Here is a 17,659-nt window from a genome sequence, read left to right as displayed (position 1 = left end):
CGCCGGTTAAGTTTAGGCATGTTAACTTTAAACATTGTTTCGGAGTTGGTTATAATAATAATAATTTAGGACCTGCTCCGAGGTCAAGGTTAAGGTTAGGCATTGTTTCGGAGTTGGTTAAGGTTAGAAGGGTTAAGTTTAGGCGCTGTTAAGGAGCTGGTTATGGTTAGAGTTTGTCTTAGAGAATGGCAATAGACAGCCTATTTCCGCGCTGCAGCTCTCTCGCGCTGCCGCGGTCACATGAGCGTAGTGGCCAATCAGAGAAACGCTAAACACAAGTTGGTTGCCTAAAATATTCATGCGGTCTGGGCGCCTGCTCAGCGAAAGGCAGGAAGTGGTGAAGGCAGCGTGACCTCCCACGCGTTACACTTCACCAATGAGAGTCCTCGCTGCCAGGTGAAAAGAGAGCCGCTGGCTGTCTCCGCATGTGTCGGAGGAAGCATGTGGTAGACTTCAGGGTTCCCTTGTACCGACCAGTAGGGGGAACATGCGCACAACGACCAGGTAGGGGAGGGGGGGAATTGGCATAACGACTAAATTGGGATGGGGAGAAAAGCATAGAAAATCAGGCGGAGAAAAAGAGGATACAAATAATAATAATAGAAAAACTTTTATTTTAGACTTTATTTAAGTATATAAACCTAAGAGGAATAAGAGTTAATTTTTAGGTCATGTTGCAAGAGATTCCATGGGTCTGCTGCACTAATACTAAAAGCAGTCTTTCCAAGATCAGTCCTGGCATGAGGTACCTGCAGAACCAGCCAGTCACTGGAGCAAGTAAAAAGTGGACCAGGGTTCCAAAGCAACATAGATGTAATATATGATTGTCATTTTCCGACCAGGGCTTCATAAAGATACAGATACCAGTGATTATTGCATCTCTCAGTTAGAGAAGACCAACCGACCTTATTATAGAGGATACAAGCTTGCTGGCTGTGCTCATGTAAGAGGCAATGGCTTCTCTCCTAGTAGAAATGCCTCTCCCAGCATCAACACGTAGCCTAGTCTAGTGGTGATATATACTACTAAACTACAGGCTACCAAAAATATCATCGCTAGGCTAGCCCAGGTCCTTAAAGATAAAGAATATCAGACTGACTGTATTGCTGGTGGTGGCTACATCTTGTCTTATGTAATCAATGTCTACATGCCAGCCACCACCCAAATGTTTACTTCATAGAACGCACAGTGGTGTTTATACCCTGCCTTTCGATATACTATAAGCCTTCACAGTGGTGTTTATACCCTGCCTTTCGATATGCTATACGCCTTTACAGTGGTGTTTATACACTGCCTTTCAATATGCTATAAGCCTTTACAGTCCTTTGACATGACTCCCACTGTCATGCCTCCCACTCACAAAGCAGGCAACTCCTTGGATCTCATATTCTCCCGTAACTCCAGCATCATTAACCACGGTAACTCCCCTGCATGTATCTGACCATTCCTTCATATCCTTCTCACTAACTCTCATGCTTAACCGAAAGCCCTCCACTCCAACTCAAACCGTCTCAGTCAGACGCAACCTGCCCTCCCTATCCCCCTCCACCCTCTCCTCTGACATACTATCTGCTCTACCTTTGAGTGACACCTTCTCTGCTCTCCCCCGGAAATGGCAACCTCCACCCTCCTCTCAGCCCTCGCAACCTCCTTCGACAAGCTCTGTCCCCTCGTTGAGAAACCTGCCTGCCGTTCACCACCCAGTCCATGGCTGACGGATGCAGTGAGAGAACAAAGACGGCTGAGAGGAAGTATAGAAAGTCACGCCTCACTGCTGACATCGCCACATATCACAACCTCTTGTTAACATTCTCCAAAACCATTACTACTGCCAAAGCTTCTTTCTTTCACCATAGGGTCGAGGCCTCTGCCAAGAACCTTCGCAAACTGCATGTCCTCTCTCCTCACTCCCCCCCCACCCCCTCCCCCCTCACCTCTCTCTGCCTTTGCGACCTTCTTTGAGGAAAAAGTGGAGAACATCCGCAGCTCATTCTCCCAACCCCCACCCATTCCAAATACTGAATCGAGAACCTCATCCTTCACTCTGTCATCTTTCTCTCCCATTACAGACTCCGAGACCCTGAAACTGGTAACGTCGAACCGTCCGACTACATGCCAGCTGGATCAGTTACCCTCCCCACTCCTCCAGACCATAGCACCAGACATCCTCCCATTCCTAACTGCAACCATCAACTCCTCCCTCAACTCTGGGGTGTACCCTCCTCCCTAAAACAAGCCAGAGTCACACCGCTCATAAAAAAAAAACATGAACCCCACCGTCATAGGCAACTATCGTCCTGTCTCTCTTCTCTCCTTCCTTTCTAAAACACTTGAACGTGCTATATCCAACCAACTCACTGATTATCTCTTACAGAATGACCTCCTAGACCCTAATCAGTCAGGCTTCAGGACTGGTCACTCCACAGAAACGGCCCTCATTGCAGTCACAGAGGCACTTCACTTAGCAAAAGCGAAAGGCCTCTCCTCTGTCCTGATTCTCCTATCTGCAGCCTTCGACACAGTCAACCATCAGATCCTCCTCATGTCCCTCGCAGGAATGGGAGTGGCTGGCTCTGCGCTGACATGGCTGACATCATACCTCAATGACCGCTCCTACCAAGTGTCATGGAGAGGGACCCTGTCTGCCACCCGCCCCCTGCGGACAGGTGTCCCCCACAGTCTAGAATGCAGCTGTGACCGCGTCCCCGACCGCCAAGAACCTTGGTGTTGTCCTTGACGACCAGTTGAACTTCTCCGCTCACATCGCAGCGACATCCAGAACCTGCAGATTCCTCCTGAGCAACGTCAGAAGGATCCGCCCCTTCCTGACAAAAGAAGCCACCCAACTCCTCGTCCAATCAACAGTCATCTCCCGCCTCGACTACTGCAACGCACTGCTTGCTGGCCTTCCGGCCACTGCCACCAAGCCTCTTCAACTCATTCAGAACGCAGCGGCCAAAGTCAGCCCATGTCACCCCACTTCTTAGGGACCTGCACTGGCTCCCCATTGCCGCACGATTCCGCTTCAAGGCCCTAGATTCTGGAAAGGCTTGGGGCCACTGCCAGACACGTCAAAAGTTTTGATGGCATATGAATTAACCTCACAAGCCTGTCACAATCTAAAGTACCATACAAGCAAGTGTTTAGGTGTTAAAAGTGACGAAGACGTCAGAACATTCAGAGGGAAAGTGACACGTTGTGGCTTCATTGTCTCGTTTTTCCATCTCCATCCCTCCTGGCCAGTGATTGGGCGTGACGCCTCAGTGACAGGAGACAAGTCTCTGCCCCTTTTCAGTGGGCGAGCCTGTCAAGGTTCCCCACAGTCTTTGGAAACGGAGTGAGAGAGAGAGAGAGAGAGAGAGAGAGGGAGGGAGGGAGGGAGGGAGGGAGGGAGGGAGGGAGGGAGGGAGGGAGGGAGGGAGGGAGGGAGGGAGGGAGGGAGGGAGGGAGGGAGAGCAAGGCGCGGGCCGGGTGTAGTTTGTCAGAATTCATCAGCTGGGATGTGTGTCTGGCTGCTGTCAGCTGCCAACTGTCTCAACCACTGCCAAGAGACTGATTCTAAACCCCTCTGTACTTCACAACACAGTTATACTGACTGACAGGCCTGTGTGTGTGTGTGTGTGTGTGTGTGTGTGTGTGTGTGTGTGTGTGTGTGTGTGTGTGTGTGTGTGTGTGTGTGTGTGTGTGTGTGTGTGTGTGTGTGTGTGTGTGTGTGTGTGTGTGTGTGTGTGTGTGTGTGTGTGTGTGTGTGTGTGTGTGTGTGTGTGTGTGTGTGTGTGTGTGTGTGTGTGTGTGTGAGAGAGAGGAAGGGCAGGGGGTGGACAGGGAAGGAGAGAGGGAGAGGGAAAGTTTGTGTAGGCATGTGTCTAAGAAAGAGAAAAGGAGAGAGAAAACGTGTGCGTGTGTGTGTGTACGTGCGTGCATGCGCGTGCATGTGTGTGATAGAGTAGTGCAACAAACAGTCTCCTTTTTTCAGTCCAATTTCTTACTTCAATGAGCCTTGGTACCATGGAGATAAATATGTACCAATAGAGTACATTTCATTGATTTCACTTCTATTGAAAATGCTTTTTACTAATGCAGGATAGATGCAGGATGGAGGACTTCTACCATATCTGCCACTGTAGTACTAATGCAGGATAGATGCAGGATGTATGACTTTTACCATTGTAGTACTAATGTAGGATGGAGGACTTCTACCATATCTGCCACTGTAGTACTAATGCAGGATAGATGCAGGATGTATGACTTTTACCATTGTAGTACTAATGTAGGATGGAGGACTTCTACCATATCTGCCACTGTAGTACTAATGCAGGATAGATGCAGGATGTATGACTTTTACCATTGTAGTACTAATGCAGGGTGGAGGACTTCTACCACTGTAGTACTAATGCAGGATGGGGGACTTCTACTATATCTACCACTGTAGTACAAATGCAGGATAGATGCAGGATGAAGGACTTTTACCATATCTGCCACTGTAGTACTAATGCAGGCTAGGTGTAGGACTTGTTGATTTCTGCTATGGCTAACACTATATACTCAATACATCAACATCAGTGCAGAATGTAGAGTTTTTACAGTAGCAACCACTGATACATGTATTTTTTGTCTCAACGTGTGTGTATGAGTCATAATATCCCTCCCAGCTCAGGTCAGATGATTGGAATGTTTATATTTTAGCTCTTGGCTTCGATTGGCTAGAATGAATGAGTTCAGATGATTACGTTACTGTGATTGGTTCAGATAGATTCAGTGGTTCATTTATTGATATCTACTTCTCTCTGCCACGCTTCAACTCGTGGTTCTGCAAACGATCACTACCCTGGTTTCCAGATCATTGGAAGACTAATGCTGCAGTCATGCGGTGCCAGGTAGTATATCTGCAGCATGTGTACCAAGTCGGATAGACTATGTACATGTCGGGGACATCTTTTATACACAAGACTGAATTGTGACATTATGCCCTTGGGCCGGCGTTGACTAGTTCAGACACAATCAAAACCAAAGGTGGAAAGGATCACATTGTTTTTTGGTAAGACTGCAGTAGAAAACATAGTTTCTTTGTCTTGACTTACTTACTTCCTTATCGGTTCAATGTTTCTCCTGACTTTGGCACATGCACAATAGCAGGTCAGAAAAATTGTTTTATCACCATGCTACTGTCCTCTGGCTGATTACTGGCTGTAGCGTCAGTGCATTCCAGACAAGTCGGGAAGTCAGAAATTCTGAGTTCCTACTAGGAAAAATGCAATGGTCAGAATTCCAAGTAGGAAACTCAGTTATCTGACGTCATGTCAACACGGCGGGACATACTATATACTGTAAACAACGTCATTTTGTCATTTTCTTTAATCTTCAGAAGACACAACGGAAACTAGGTCCTCTCAAGGTAATTGAACACAGTTTCTCTGCATGTTGTGCTCAGAGACCAGCCACACAGATGTCAGTGTCTCGCGAGGGGTCAGTGGTTTCCCACAGACGGGACATCTGACATATCATAGCTTTCTCCCGCTGTGTTTCCGAGCTGGATACTGGAAGGTTTCCACTGAGACTCCACTGAGACTCCACTGTGCATCAGCTGCTTGTAAAGGCCCATTCCATGAGTATAATTTGATATGCAGATGGCAGATAAGCTGGTTGGAACTTTCTTAACCCGTCATGAAGCAGAATATGGGTCTATTTTTATCCACTGTTTACACACATTAGCAACGTAAAAAAATCTTTCACAGACACAAAATACAGCAAATACTATTACCGTACTTTTCGCACTATAAGCCGCACCTGACTATAAGCCGCAGCAGCTAAATTGAATGATGTGTACATATATAAGCCGCACTGGACTATAAGCCGCAGGTGTTTTAATGTTTAATTACCATATGTAATTAGCATTGGGACACAATACTGTCGGACAAATAACAAGAATTAACTCATTTACAAGTTGTATTAAGTTTAGCAAATAAGGGAACAGATAAATAACATTTCAATGCAGTCAAAAAAGCAATATTTAGATTTTTACATTTTCGGGTTTGGTCACGTCGAGTCACATATAAGCCGCACCGTTATATAAGCCGCAGGGTCGAAAAATGGGTGAAAAAGCCGCGGCTTATAGTCCGAAAAGTACGGTAATTTTTTTTTATTTATCCATCGTCCAGTGTTTGTATCAAAAGTCCAGTCAATCACTTAGAGAATAAAGACATGTCCCTGTTCCTATTTTAATTTTTTTTAATTGGTGGTGTGGCTGCCCATTTGTTAGCATTTGGATCATGGTTTGGGACTTTAAAAACATGCAGCCCGGTGCTCTGGGCCACATTTATAAAAGGCTCTTCATATTTTGTGATTACGTCCAAATCCAAGCCGAGGGTTGTGAGTCATCAGGTTGGTATCTTGAGGTCATAATCAGCTTTTCGCAGTGATTTACTCCAATGTTCCGTCATATAAAAGCTAAATCAAATTTCTATCATTACCCAAAGTACTGGAATACATTTCATCTGTTTTTTATTTATATATTTATTTATTTTGTAAATCATATTCTTTCAAATGGTCATACGATGGAATCTGGGATAATATATATTTTTTTTATAAATGAGGCCCAGTGCAGCTGGAGCACACTGTGCAGAACACTGTGATCTTCTCCTCAGAACAGAACAGAACATCTTCTTGCTTCCACTTATAGCAGTGGAGGTGGGAGGCGACAATAGTGGTGGAAGTGGGACTATGGGGGGTTTAGGTGTAGGAAAGTGAGGGTTACACACACACACACACACACACACACACACACACACACACACACACACACACACACACACACACACACACACACACACACACACACACACACACACACACACACACACACACACACACACACACACACACACACACACACACACACACACACACACACACACACACACACACACACACACACACACACACACACACACACACACACACACACACACACGCACGCACACACACCAGGCTTTCCCTGTTCCTCGAAAACTGATTAATTCTCGTTAATTCGAACCAGACTTGATACTCAGGATAATTGCGCGCGGCAGCCTCACCTGAAAAGACAGCAGGTGTTGATCGCCGAAATCCTGATTTTCTAACGGCATTGATTGATTAATTGATTGAAAACTTTATTAACAGATTGCAGAATGGGTACAATACAGTACGGCTCAATAGCCTCGCTGACAAGTTAAATGCATATCTATAGGCTAATTTTAAGTCCCTCATTACCCCAATCAATCAGATTATATTTATTTAAATATACCTGCTGGCAGTAGGCTTAATGGAATGAATAATCGAATGAGATCTTGCTAGCGAAAATAATTAGTTCAACTCTTTCAGAATAAGTAGATAAAAAAGAGCCCAAAGAGTATCTAATTGATACGAATTAATAGATACTTATGAGGATATCTGTACTGTATGCGCTTAGGTATCATGTACTATATAAATACATGGTTCCCAAAGTTTTCAAGGCGCGAGCCCCGAAATAACGTGTCAGAGAGGCAATTGGAGGCTATACAGTTTCACTATTAATCAGGTTTTAATCTGTTTCGGACATCATCCATACATGCATTGAATTGATTAACCTTTGGTTTATACCAGTGACACCAGTCATGTTCATCACCCTCTTGTTCATCATCAGATAACAGTGCTTGAACAGATAAATGCATTTTCTCAAATTAATTCATCAAATCGTCAAAGGCTTGCAATTGCTCATTCACTTTTCTCAAGTCACATCCACGTCATCAAATCCGTCAAACAGCACATCTCCTCAGACATTTTAATCCCAGTTACAATATCACAGAGTGACAGTGATACAATTCAACAATCCACAGATTCAGATTCCTCGTAATTCACATCTACAATCCACGCATGAAGACACTTCAATTCATGCTTGAATGAAACACAATCCAGGCGCTCCGTTAAGCAAATACATCCACAGCGGAGAATATGAAACGAATCAGAGCCAAACGCCCGATTCATTCATTAAAAATATCCCCACGGGATTCACATTTGCAATGCTCCGTTATTAAAATAACCACATAGTGTGTCGCGACTCGCGAGCGCCGTATAGCTATGACGTGCATTATTTAGGACAAAGTAAATCCATAGGCTTAATATGATTTATTATCAGCATTTACGTCTATTATTTTACATTTCAAAAGCCCCCTCTAGAAAAACGAAGCACAAAAACATAATTCAGAATGGTATAATGGGATCTGTGAGGAAGGGAGCTGGCATTTTTTTGCGAGGGCGTGGCCAGTTTAGGTTAAAACTTTTCGAGCTGTTGCCATAGTGATTTAGACAAACGTGCTTCGGGAACCGAAAAGTCTGACTTATGTCAAGTTATCCTGAAGATGAATGAATGAATGACTTGAATGAATGAATGACTTTATTTGACAATATAAAAATAACATGTGACAGAAAGCACAGTCAGGAGATACTGCCAAGGATGAACACAAAAAAGCTCAGAGCTTATTTCCATTGTGGTCCTTGTAGGGGGGTAGGGGAATGAGATGCTTAGACATGCATCATACAGACATGACATCACAACACATCACATATACCATTTACCATTTCTATACATAACAGACTCATAAACATGCAAGGGTGCCTTTTGCTGAGTGTCTAGGTTAATTATAGTCCCTTTTGAGCCATGTCTTCAGGCTGGACTTGAATCTAACAGCATTGACTACGATGTTCAGGTCACTGGGCAGACTGTTCCAAAAGACAGCTGCTGAATACAAAAATTACTCCTTCCCCATACAATTCCTAAATCTGACTGGCACAAAGTCAGTTGAGCTACGCCTAGTTGGGTATGCATGGGTGTCCCTGATTCGGTTGAAGTAGTTGTTGAAGTACACTGGCACTACCCCGTGCATGATTCTGTGAACTAGGCAGATCCCTATTTGGTTGACTCTGTCTTCCACCTTTAGCCATCTCATGTTCTCAAAGTGTGATGGGTCAAGGTGGGTTCGGGCAGGTAGCCTTAGTATTACCCTGATTAGCTTGTTTTGTGATGTCTGTAGTTTTATTTTCGGACTTTTGGGGGCGCTGTTGTACCAGGAGCCACACGCATAGTCATAGTGACACTGTATGAGTGCTCCAGCAAGAATTTTCATCGCTGACTGATCTAAAAAGTGTGAGATTCTGGCTAGGTATCTAGTCCTGTTATTGATCTTTGTAAGTGCTTGGTGAGCCATGCTTTCCCCTGATAAGCTGTTTTCCAGGACGCAACCAAGATATTTCACAGATGTTTTGTCTGTGAGAACAGTATCTCCTATTATAATGTTAAAACCTGGCGATCTTCTGAGCCTGACCTTTGACCCGAATAGGATGGACTCAGTCTTCCCCACGTGGAGGGACAGCTTGTTGTAGCCTAGCCAGTCACTAACCTTCTCTAGTTCTGCACTCAATATCTGCTCAACCACTTGTTTGTCTTTATGAGACACTAGTAAGGCGGAGTCATCCTCATATAAAAAAAGGTCACATGAGTAAGCTGCTTTCAGGTCATTAATATAACGTCACGGTGACCAAATGCGTCCACATTTTTTGAGGATTCTATCACATTTTCATAACAATAGCGAATATAGCTTACCCTGCGCCGTTTTCATTGAGGTTTCTTACAAATTAACGATGTTTTATTTGTCCTTTATATGCGGATAACATAAAAATCTTAAATTGTATCATTTATGTTCCCCTTTAGACCAGTGGTTCCCAAAGTCGGGAGGGCCGCGAGATGATTTCCAAAAAAAAATCTAATTTTTTATTTCTTTTCTTTTTCAGGCCACTGAACTTAGAAGCAGGCCAGGACAGTGTTTCTAGTTGTATTCTAAAATTATATTCTATTGTATTCTAAAATGTGACTATATGGTTTTATATTAACTTAATAAATAAACAAAAACGAAAAATCTACTTATTTCAACGCACATTTCAAACTAAATAACAGATTATGCACATAAAACGCTGAAAACAACCGAAGCAACAATAGTATTTTAATGAGGCTATTATTATTATCATTATTATTTTGCAACAAGTTAGCCCTCTCATAAATAGCACATTGTAGCTGAGGGGCTACACAACCCGGACTGTATTAAAGATTGTTTAGATTAAACCACTACTAAATATTATTACTTGCCAGACAGTACAGTTAGATAAATATGGCAGACACTCAATTGACGGCACGGGACAAGGATATCAAGTTTACAGTATTTTAATAGTCATATCACTATACAACTGAATTATTACGTTGCTCTTTTAATAGTAGAATGTCAGAGTATCAAAGTCAGGGGGAATGAATATTTCCTAGGTTAAGAATACTCGACCGGAGCTCTGCAGGGAGTGAGAGAAGGCGATACAGGGCAAAGCATGGTGGGTAGCTGGAGACGATGATTTCCCCTGTGGAGTTGTAAGCTCCGGAGGAATTGAAGAATAGTCGGATAATCCTGTGGTCACTGAAGAAAAGGGGGTCTCGTACGGATCCAGTCCTTGTAATCCAAGTGCCCGATGGCAGGGTTAATAGCTCTTAATCCAAAGCCCGATGGCAGAGATGGTAGCTAGCTAGCTTCGTTTGTACTGGAAGCTAGCCCGATGACGGTCTTCAGGGAGTAGTTAGATCCAAACTCCGATGGTCTTAACTATACGCTTCTCCACGTTACTTCGCTTACACAAGTCACTATACTGCGCCAATAATGGCTCTACAATATTATGGTCGTATCTAAGTAGCTACTAGCTATCCGTAACGATACACCGCGGGTAGGTCTGTGTACAACGGTACCGAACGTATTACAATCTCGCTTGGCTGCTTCTCCTGTTCTGCTACTGCCGACTCATTACTTCCACTGCTCACATGTTCACTCGTTCTGCACACTCGTTACTGTGTTCTCGTTTCTCTGCTTACTGCTGCTTGCGCCATCTACAATATATATACTCAGACTGATTTCTAGAGCGCAGCCGAATTACCTGTCCGGAATCAATGCGCCTGCTATGGGCATGTCTGAACTTGCCCAGACACGTCTTTGAACTTGTCTGAGGGGCGCGTCTGCTGGCGCCTCCAATGTCAAGGGCGGTGCCCAATGAGGCGAGCGAATAATACTATGATGCAAACGTAAGCTTAAAGGTATATAGCTTATATATATAAACAATATACAAGTTATACAAAATAATAAACGCAGATTCTCAGTGTTAATCTGGCCCTTCAGAACACACATATAAATGAATAACTAACTTGAACTAACTTAATAGGATTGAAGTGATATTTGGCTTAAAAAATCGGTCGACTAAAAAAAAAAAAAAAAAAAAAGCCTGACGATGTGCATTGGGCCGCGGCTCTCTGACGCCTTATTTTCTGGGTCCCGGCCTGAAAAGTTTGGGAACCCCTGCTTTAGACAACAAACATAATGCTAATGATGCACTTTTGTTAAGATAATTAGGTGACCATTCTCGGTCACTATATTCAGGTCGCATTAATAGTTTAACGCTCCTGTGTTGAGATCACGTTTTCCTAATCCGGTGAACAACTAGGTGATAAAGGTCTTGGGATTTGTAGTTATTTTGTAGTCATAACATTTTCACCTTTTAAACCAATGCTGCCAACACAACACAGAAAGTGTTGTGTATAACGTCAAGTTGATTAGAGAGGCTACCCGCACACTTGTAAAGACCGTCGCCCAAAACACATTCTAGAGATTCCCACTTTTTACTGGTACATACGTTCATATATAATAGTCTTTAGATTACTAAATATAGATGAATACTCATGAAATTTGATATATATATTCTAAAATAAGTATAATTTCACTTCACCTACCTGTCGACATGAAATTCCCAAACGCTGACGGTAAAAAAAGCCTGGATGTTGCGCAAAATGGGCCGTAACCGAATTTGGTTTTGGGCGTTCCAAGACAAAGAGAGTGACCGAGATTGGTCTATGTCCCATTACAGGAGAAATAGGAGCGGACCCAATACACTCCCTTGCGGGACCCCACACTCTACTGTCCGAGGACTGGAGAGTACTCCATTTATATCTACCACCTGTTGTCTCCCTGTTAGGTAGGAACCAATACATTTCTGAGCTGCCACATTAAAGCCTAGAGCCCTAAGCTTCATTAACAGGATGTTGTGATCCACTGAATCAAATGCCTTCTGGAGGTCTAATATTACCATTCCACAGAACTTCCCTCAACTACCTCTTTCCGGATGTAATCTGTGAGGAACAGCAGGCAGGTGTCTGTGGAGTGGGACCTCCTGAAACCAGATTGGTATTTGTACATTAGGTTATTAGTGGAGAAATACATGTCTATTTGCTCAGATACAAGCCTCTCAATGATTTTTGATAGGACGCCCAGGATGGAAATAGGTCTGTAGTTACCCGGTTCCAATTTGTTTCCCTTTTTGTGGAAAGGAATAACTCTCGCCGATTTAATTTCGCTTGGAAATGTTCCTGTATCTATGGCTAGGTTGGCAATGTGAGCTACACATGGGGCAATGATTCCTGCAGCATCCTGCAAAAATGTACCAGGGATGTTACCTAATCCAGTAGCCCTTGAGGTGTCAAGTTGTTTAAGCTTTTCCTGGACCTCCATCTCAGTCACTTTCCTAAAGGAAAAAGCTTTAACCCCCTGATCTAGGTCGAATTTTCTGGACTTCACTCTCTATGTTGTTGCCGGGTTTAGCTGGTATCTTTCCAGATAGAGTTTTTGCAATGGATGTAAAATAGCTACTCAGACGGTCTGCCACCTCTGATTTGTCTGCTGAAATTTGTTCTCCAATTTCTAAACTGATATTGCCCGATTTAGTCTTTAATTTCTTACTGTATCCTACCTCTTTAAGTGTCCTCCAGAGTTTTCTTGAGTTGTTGCTATACTCTGTTATTTTTTCATTGAAAAAGCCCTTCTTTGCCCCTTTAATCAAACTATTTACATTGTTTTTGTGTTTCTTGAAATCTACAAAAGCCTGGTCTGTCCTGGACTTCTTAAATTGTTTTCGTCATTATTCCAGGGCTGTGTCCTCTGCTTTATCCTGACCATCTTCCTGGGTGCTAATCTGTCAACCACTTTAAGAAATGTTGTTTTAAAACCATCCCATGCTTTTTCAACCTCTTTGCAGTGCATTACATGAGACCACCCCTTAAACCATCCAGGAGCATTTCCTTGCTGTCATTTTTTAAAGATCTGATTTTGATGTTGTTGTGACCCTCAAAATGACCCCTCTGCACCTTTCTGGTACATAATCAACAACGCCGCTGTTTATTGTCCTTTGTTTATCAGAGACCAGTATTAAGTCGATTATGGTCTGAGAAAGGGAGGTAACTCTGGTAGGTTCAGTGATGAGCTGGTGCAGGTCAAACAGTTTACAATAGTTCAGAAGGGACTTTAATCCAGAACTATTTTTAAGTAAATCCGCATTGAAATCTCCCATGACAACAACTTCAGATTTCTCAAAATCCGTGCACTTGGAACATATCTCCTCTTGATCATCATAAAAGTTACCCTGATCTGGTGGCCTGTAACAGACTCCAAAAATAATTGGTTTGCTCTTGGGTAACAGAATATCAAGCCACAGCGCTTCTACCACGTTGTGTTCAAGATCGGATTTAATATTAAAACCAATGTCAGACCTAATAAAATCGCACACACCTCCTCCGTTTCGGTTTTGATCTTTCCTTACAATTATATAGTTCTCAATCTCAATTTCGGAGTCACTTATTGAACTGTCAAGCCAAGTTTCACTGAAACATATTACTCCTACGTTGCAACTACTAAATAGTAGCCGAAGTTTGTCTATTTTGGGGAGGAGGCTTCTGATATTTAGATGGAAAAAGTGTAGTCCTCTTTTTGCTTATAGTTTATCCAAGTTTGGTAGTGTCCCGTCTTCTCCGTGGATATTCGCTTCAGGTCTCCGCTGCTCTATCGGCGTTCGTTCCGGCCCTGTGGCTTCTTCTCCCCGGTTCGCGTTTTCGTGCTCAGATCTCACGTTTCTAGGTAGGCCTTCGTCAGATCTCCGCTGCTCCACCGGCGTTGATCCCGGGGCTGCAACACCTCGGCCCGCAATTCCGTGCAACGCTCCCCTCTCGTCTTCAGGAAGAACGTTTTCTCCATTCCTGACTCCATCAACGGCGTCTGGCTTGGGCTCAGGTCCCGCCGTGGCTCCCGGCAAGCAGAAATAAGGATGGGGGTTAGGCTGACAAAAATCAACATCTGGAGCTGCACCGCTAATTCCCATACATTTCTTTTTTTGTCATTTCAACCTTTATTTAAAATCGTAAGCATCTGAGGTTTCCCTCATTTACAGAAACGACGATTGTACAAAATGTAAACAGTACATAATAAAAACAATATTCACAGAAATTTAAACACCAGAGTAATTTTTTTTTTTACTTTTCAAAATAATTAAAAAAGATCAACTAAAACAGTTACAGGTATGGTAACTCGAACCACTTCACACAATGGTCTGAAATCATACGTTTAAACATTCCAAGGGAAGGGAGAACCTCCAATTTCAGAGAGAGTTGAAGGACATTCCAGGAGTTAGAGCAGGGGTTCCCAAACTTTTTCAGCTTGAGACCCAAAAGAGAAATTTGGTGTTTCCCCAGGACCCAAACTTACAAGAATATATCATGAATTGCCATAACATACATTTATAAACTACTGATAAAGAACACAACAAACCATGAATTTCAAATGTATATGAAATGTATTTATTTAATTATAAAAGTACATCACAGCAATAATCACCATAGCAAGCAAGGAACCCTAAGAACCATCCAGTCATTCGATCGAGTTGAATAGGTTCCAATATTCTGATCTAACAGTGAAGAGATATAAACAGGTTGTTTACCAATAAGGGCTTTAAAAATAAATAAATACCAGTGTTTGTTGCGCCTTTCTGCAAGAGAAGGCCAACCCACCCTATCATACAGGACACAATGGTGAGTATCATATCTGTCACCAGTTATAAATCTGATAGCTGAGTGATATGCAGAATCCAGAGGTTTAAGAGTTGATGCCGCAGCATGCCTATAAATTACATCACCATAGTCCAAAACTGATAAGATAAGACTGATTCAACTATTTTTTTCCTACTAAATAGAGGAAAATTAGATCTGTTTCTGTACAGGAAGCCAATTTTCTGTTGCAGTTTAGAGGCAAGATTGTCCACATGGAACTTAAATGTAAATTTCTCGTCAAGCCACAGGCCAAGATATTTATACTCAGTGACTCTCTCTATACAAGAGCCACTGACGGTAGATATCCTCACATCATCAAAGTTAATATTCCTTGCTCTTGAAAACAACATCAATTTTGTCTTACTAGCATTAAGAACCAATTTAAGACTAGTAAGGGCATCCTGTAGAGTGTAGAGCATAAAAGGAAAGTTGCAATTTTCTCAATGGCCAACTGTACAGAGTCTGCAATACAGTACACAATTATGTCATCAGCATACAAATGGGCATGACATCCATACAAAGAAGAAACAATATCATTAATATAAATTGTAAAAAGGACAGGACCCTAAACTGAACCTTGTGGCACACCTTTAGTCATGGCCAAGAATTCAGATTGTGCTTGACCTAACTTCACACACTGCCTCCTAGAAGATAGATAATCCTGAAACCAGACAGGCATTATCATCCAACCCAATGTTAGATAGTTTCTTTAGAAGTAAGTAGTGATCAACTGTATCAAATGCTTTTGATAAATCAACAAAGAGGGCAGCACAATGTTTCTTCTTATCTAATGCTGAAATAATGTCATTTGTAACCAAAGTGATGGCTGATGTAGTACTATGTTTGGCTCTCAAACCAGATTGTTGAGAACTAAGTATGGAGTTAATTGAAAGGTAAAATGTAAGTTGTTTGCTTACTAGCATTTCCAGGACTTTAGCTAGGCAAGGTAACCTGGAGATAGGACGATAATTATCTAAGTTGGGTCTGTAGCTGTTGTTGCTGTCGCCGTTCTGTGTGGTGTTTACACCGTCCGAGATCGGACCAGGACATTGGTGAATGTCTCCAGACATAAGCAAACCAAGCGCAATAATCAAATAGTCGCGGTCGATTTTGCGTTTGTTTCCCGTTTTGCTCATTTTGTTTGTGGGATTGTACCAGTTTGGGTAAACGAATGCGTTGAGCAGGGTCAACTTCCCTAGCCCAAAGTGCTTCAATCCTGTCATCGTATTATTTGTGTTAAACTCATTAAAAGGTTTGTTAAAGTTAAAATAGTCTGGGCCTGTATTGTTAAAACTTAATAGAAAAACATAAAATAGGAGAGCCAGAAGCGCACCAAACTTTCCTGCCGCCATGATGTCACGTGTTATGCACGTTACGCAAGATTATCCAGCTAACTCAGTTAGCCACGTACAGGGAATAGGGCCCTGGCCAGTATAACCACAACTTTTTACTTAGATTAAAAATGTCTTTATGGTGCAGCTGGGTGGTGTAGAGGTCTAAGCACCCGCCTACCACCACAGAGACCCGGGTTCAGCCCCTCTTGAAATGTAATCAATTTGATTAGCTTTTTTAGGCTTAATGGCTGAAATCAGAATGGATAAACTGTGGGACTGTATATAAACAAACAGATAATCTGTAGCCGTTATAAACACAAATGTATGTGTATGGAGCAGACAAAGTCATGGTAATAAAACAAAAAGCTATTAAAATACAAACTATTTGTTTGTGTACATTTCGGGGTTTACGCCTATTCCCAGTTACATTCTTAAATTACTTCTGACTGATCTGCAGTAAAACTAAATGTCTTTACTAAAATGTAATAAAAAACACTAAACAGAAATTGCAAGCATGTCTAGTAAATGTCAAACATTCATGAATAAACGAGATAATCAAAGTGACGGTAATTGCATTGAGTCATCTGCCCACTGTAACTACAGACGCACGTTGTGGCATTAATTCCAGCGGTCTCAGAATGTACACGAGCCAAATGCACCCATTATCCCAAATATGATTCATGATCTGTCTCATTACAGACTTGAATCTGCTTATAGAAAAAAAACTGCTATTTCAGAGACAATGGGCCTCATTCACCAATACTCTCTTAATTAACTCTATCTAATATTTTTCTTATATATTTTTTAACTGTCTGTTAAGAGAAAAATAAGAAAAACCACGTCATCAACCCGTTTTTAACGTCCAAATCCGTTCTTACCCAGGTGTGTTGAATGATGAATCCCACTCATTATTTTTTTTTATCTTTTTCCCCCTCCTTTTTCCTCAGTTTTTCTCCCATCCCAATGTTAGTCGTTATGCCAATTCCCAATCCCCTTCCTGGTCGCTGCGCACTTACCCCCCACAGTCGGTCTGGGAGAGTGGAGGCTATCACATGTTTCCTCCGACACACGTCTAGCCAATCAACCGCTTCTTTTCACCTGGCAGCGTGGACTCTCACTGAGAGTGTGTAACGTGTGGAAAGATCACACTACCCCCCTTAGATCCTATCCGCGCTTAGCAAGCGCCCCGACCGAACTGTAGGAGTCGCTGTTTACAATGACCAGGACCCACCCACCAGCTTTCCCACCCCCAACACTGCCAATTGTGTTAGTTGAACGACCAGCCAAGCTGGTAGCAACGCCGAGAGCTGGGCTCGAACCCAGCGTCTCCAGCGTTGGTGGCGAGCGCCTTGCCCACTAC

The 17,659-nt window shown here is 42.7% G+C and overlaps 1 protein-coding gene across 3 annotated transcripts in view; it reads left to right on the top strand.

Annotated features, from left to right (window-relative positions):
• LOC311236357 (5-hydroxytryptamine receptor 4) overlaps positions 1-17,659 on the top strand; it is a 282,697-nt gene that overhangs the window by 219,663 nt on the left and 45,375 nt on the right. The gene's annotated exons all lie outside the window — the stretch shown is intronic.

This window comes from Notolepis coatsorum, assembly GCF_963971535.1.
Source record: "Notolepis coatsorum genome assembly, chromosome: 11".
Classification (NCBI taxonomy): Eukaryota; Metazoa; Chordata; class Actinopteri; order Aulopiformes; family Paralepididae; genus Notolepis; species Notolepis coatsorum.
The sequence above is the reverse complement of the archived record's forward strand: the minus strand, read 5'-3'. Positions and strand labels throughout refer to the sequence as shown.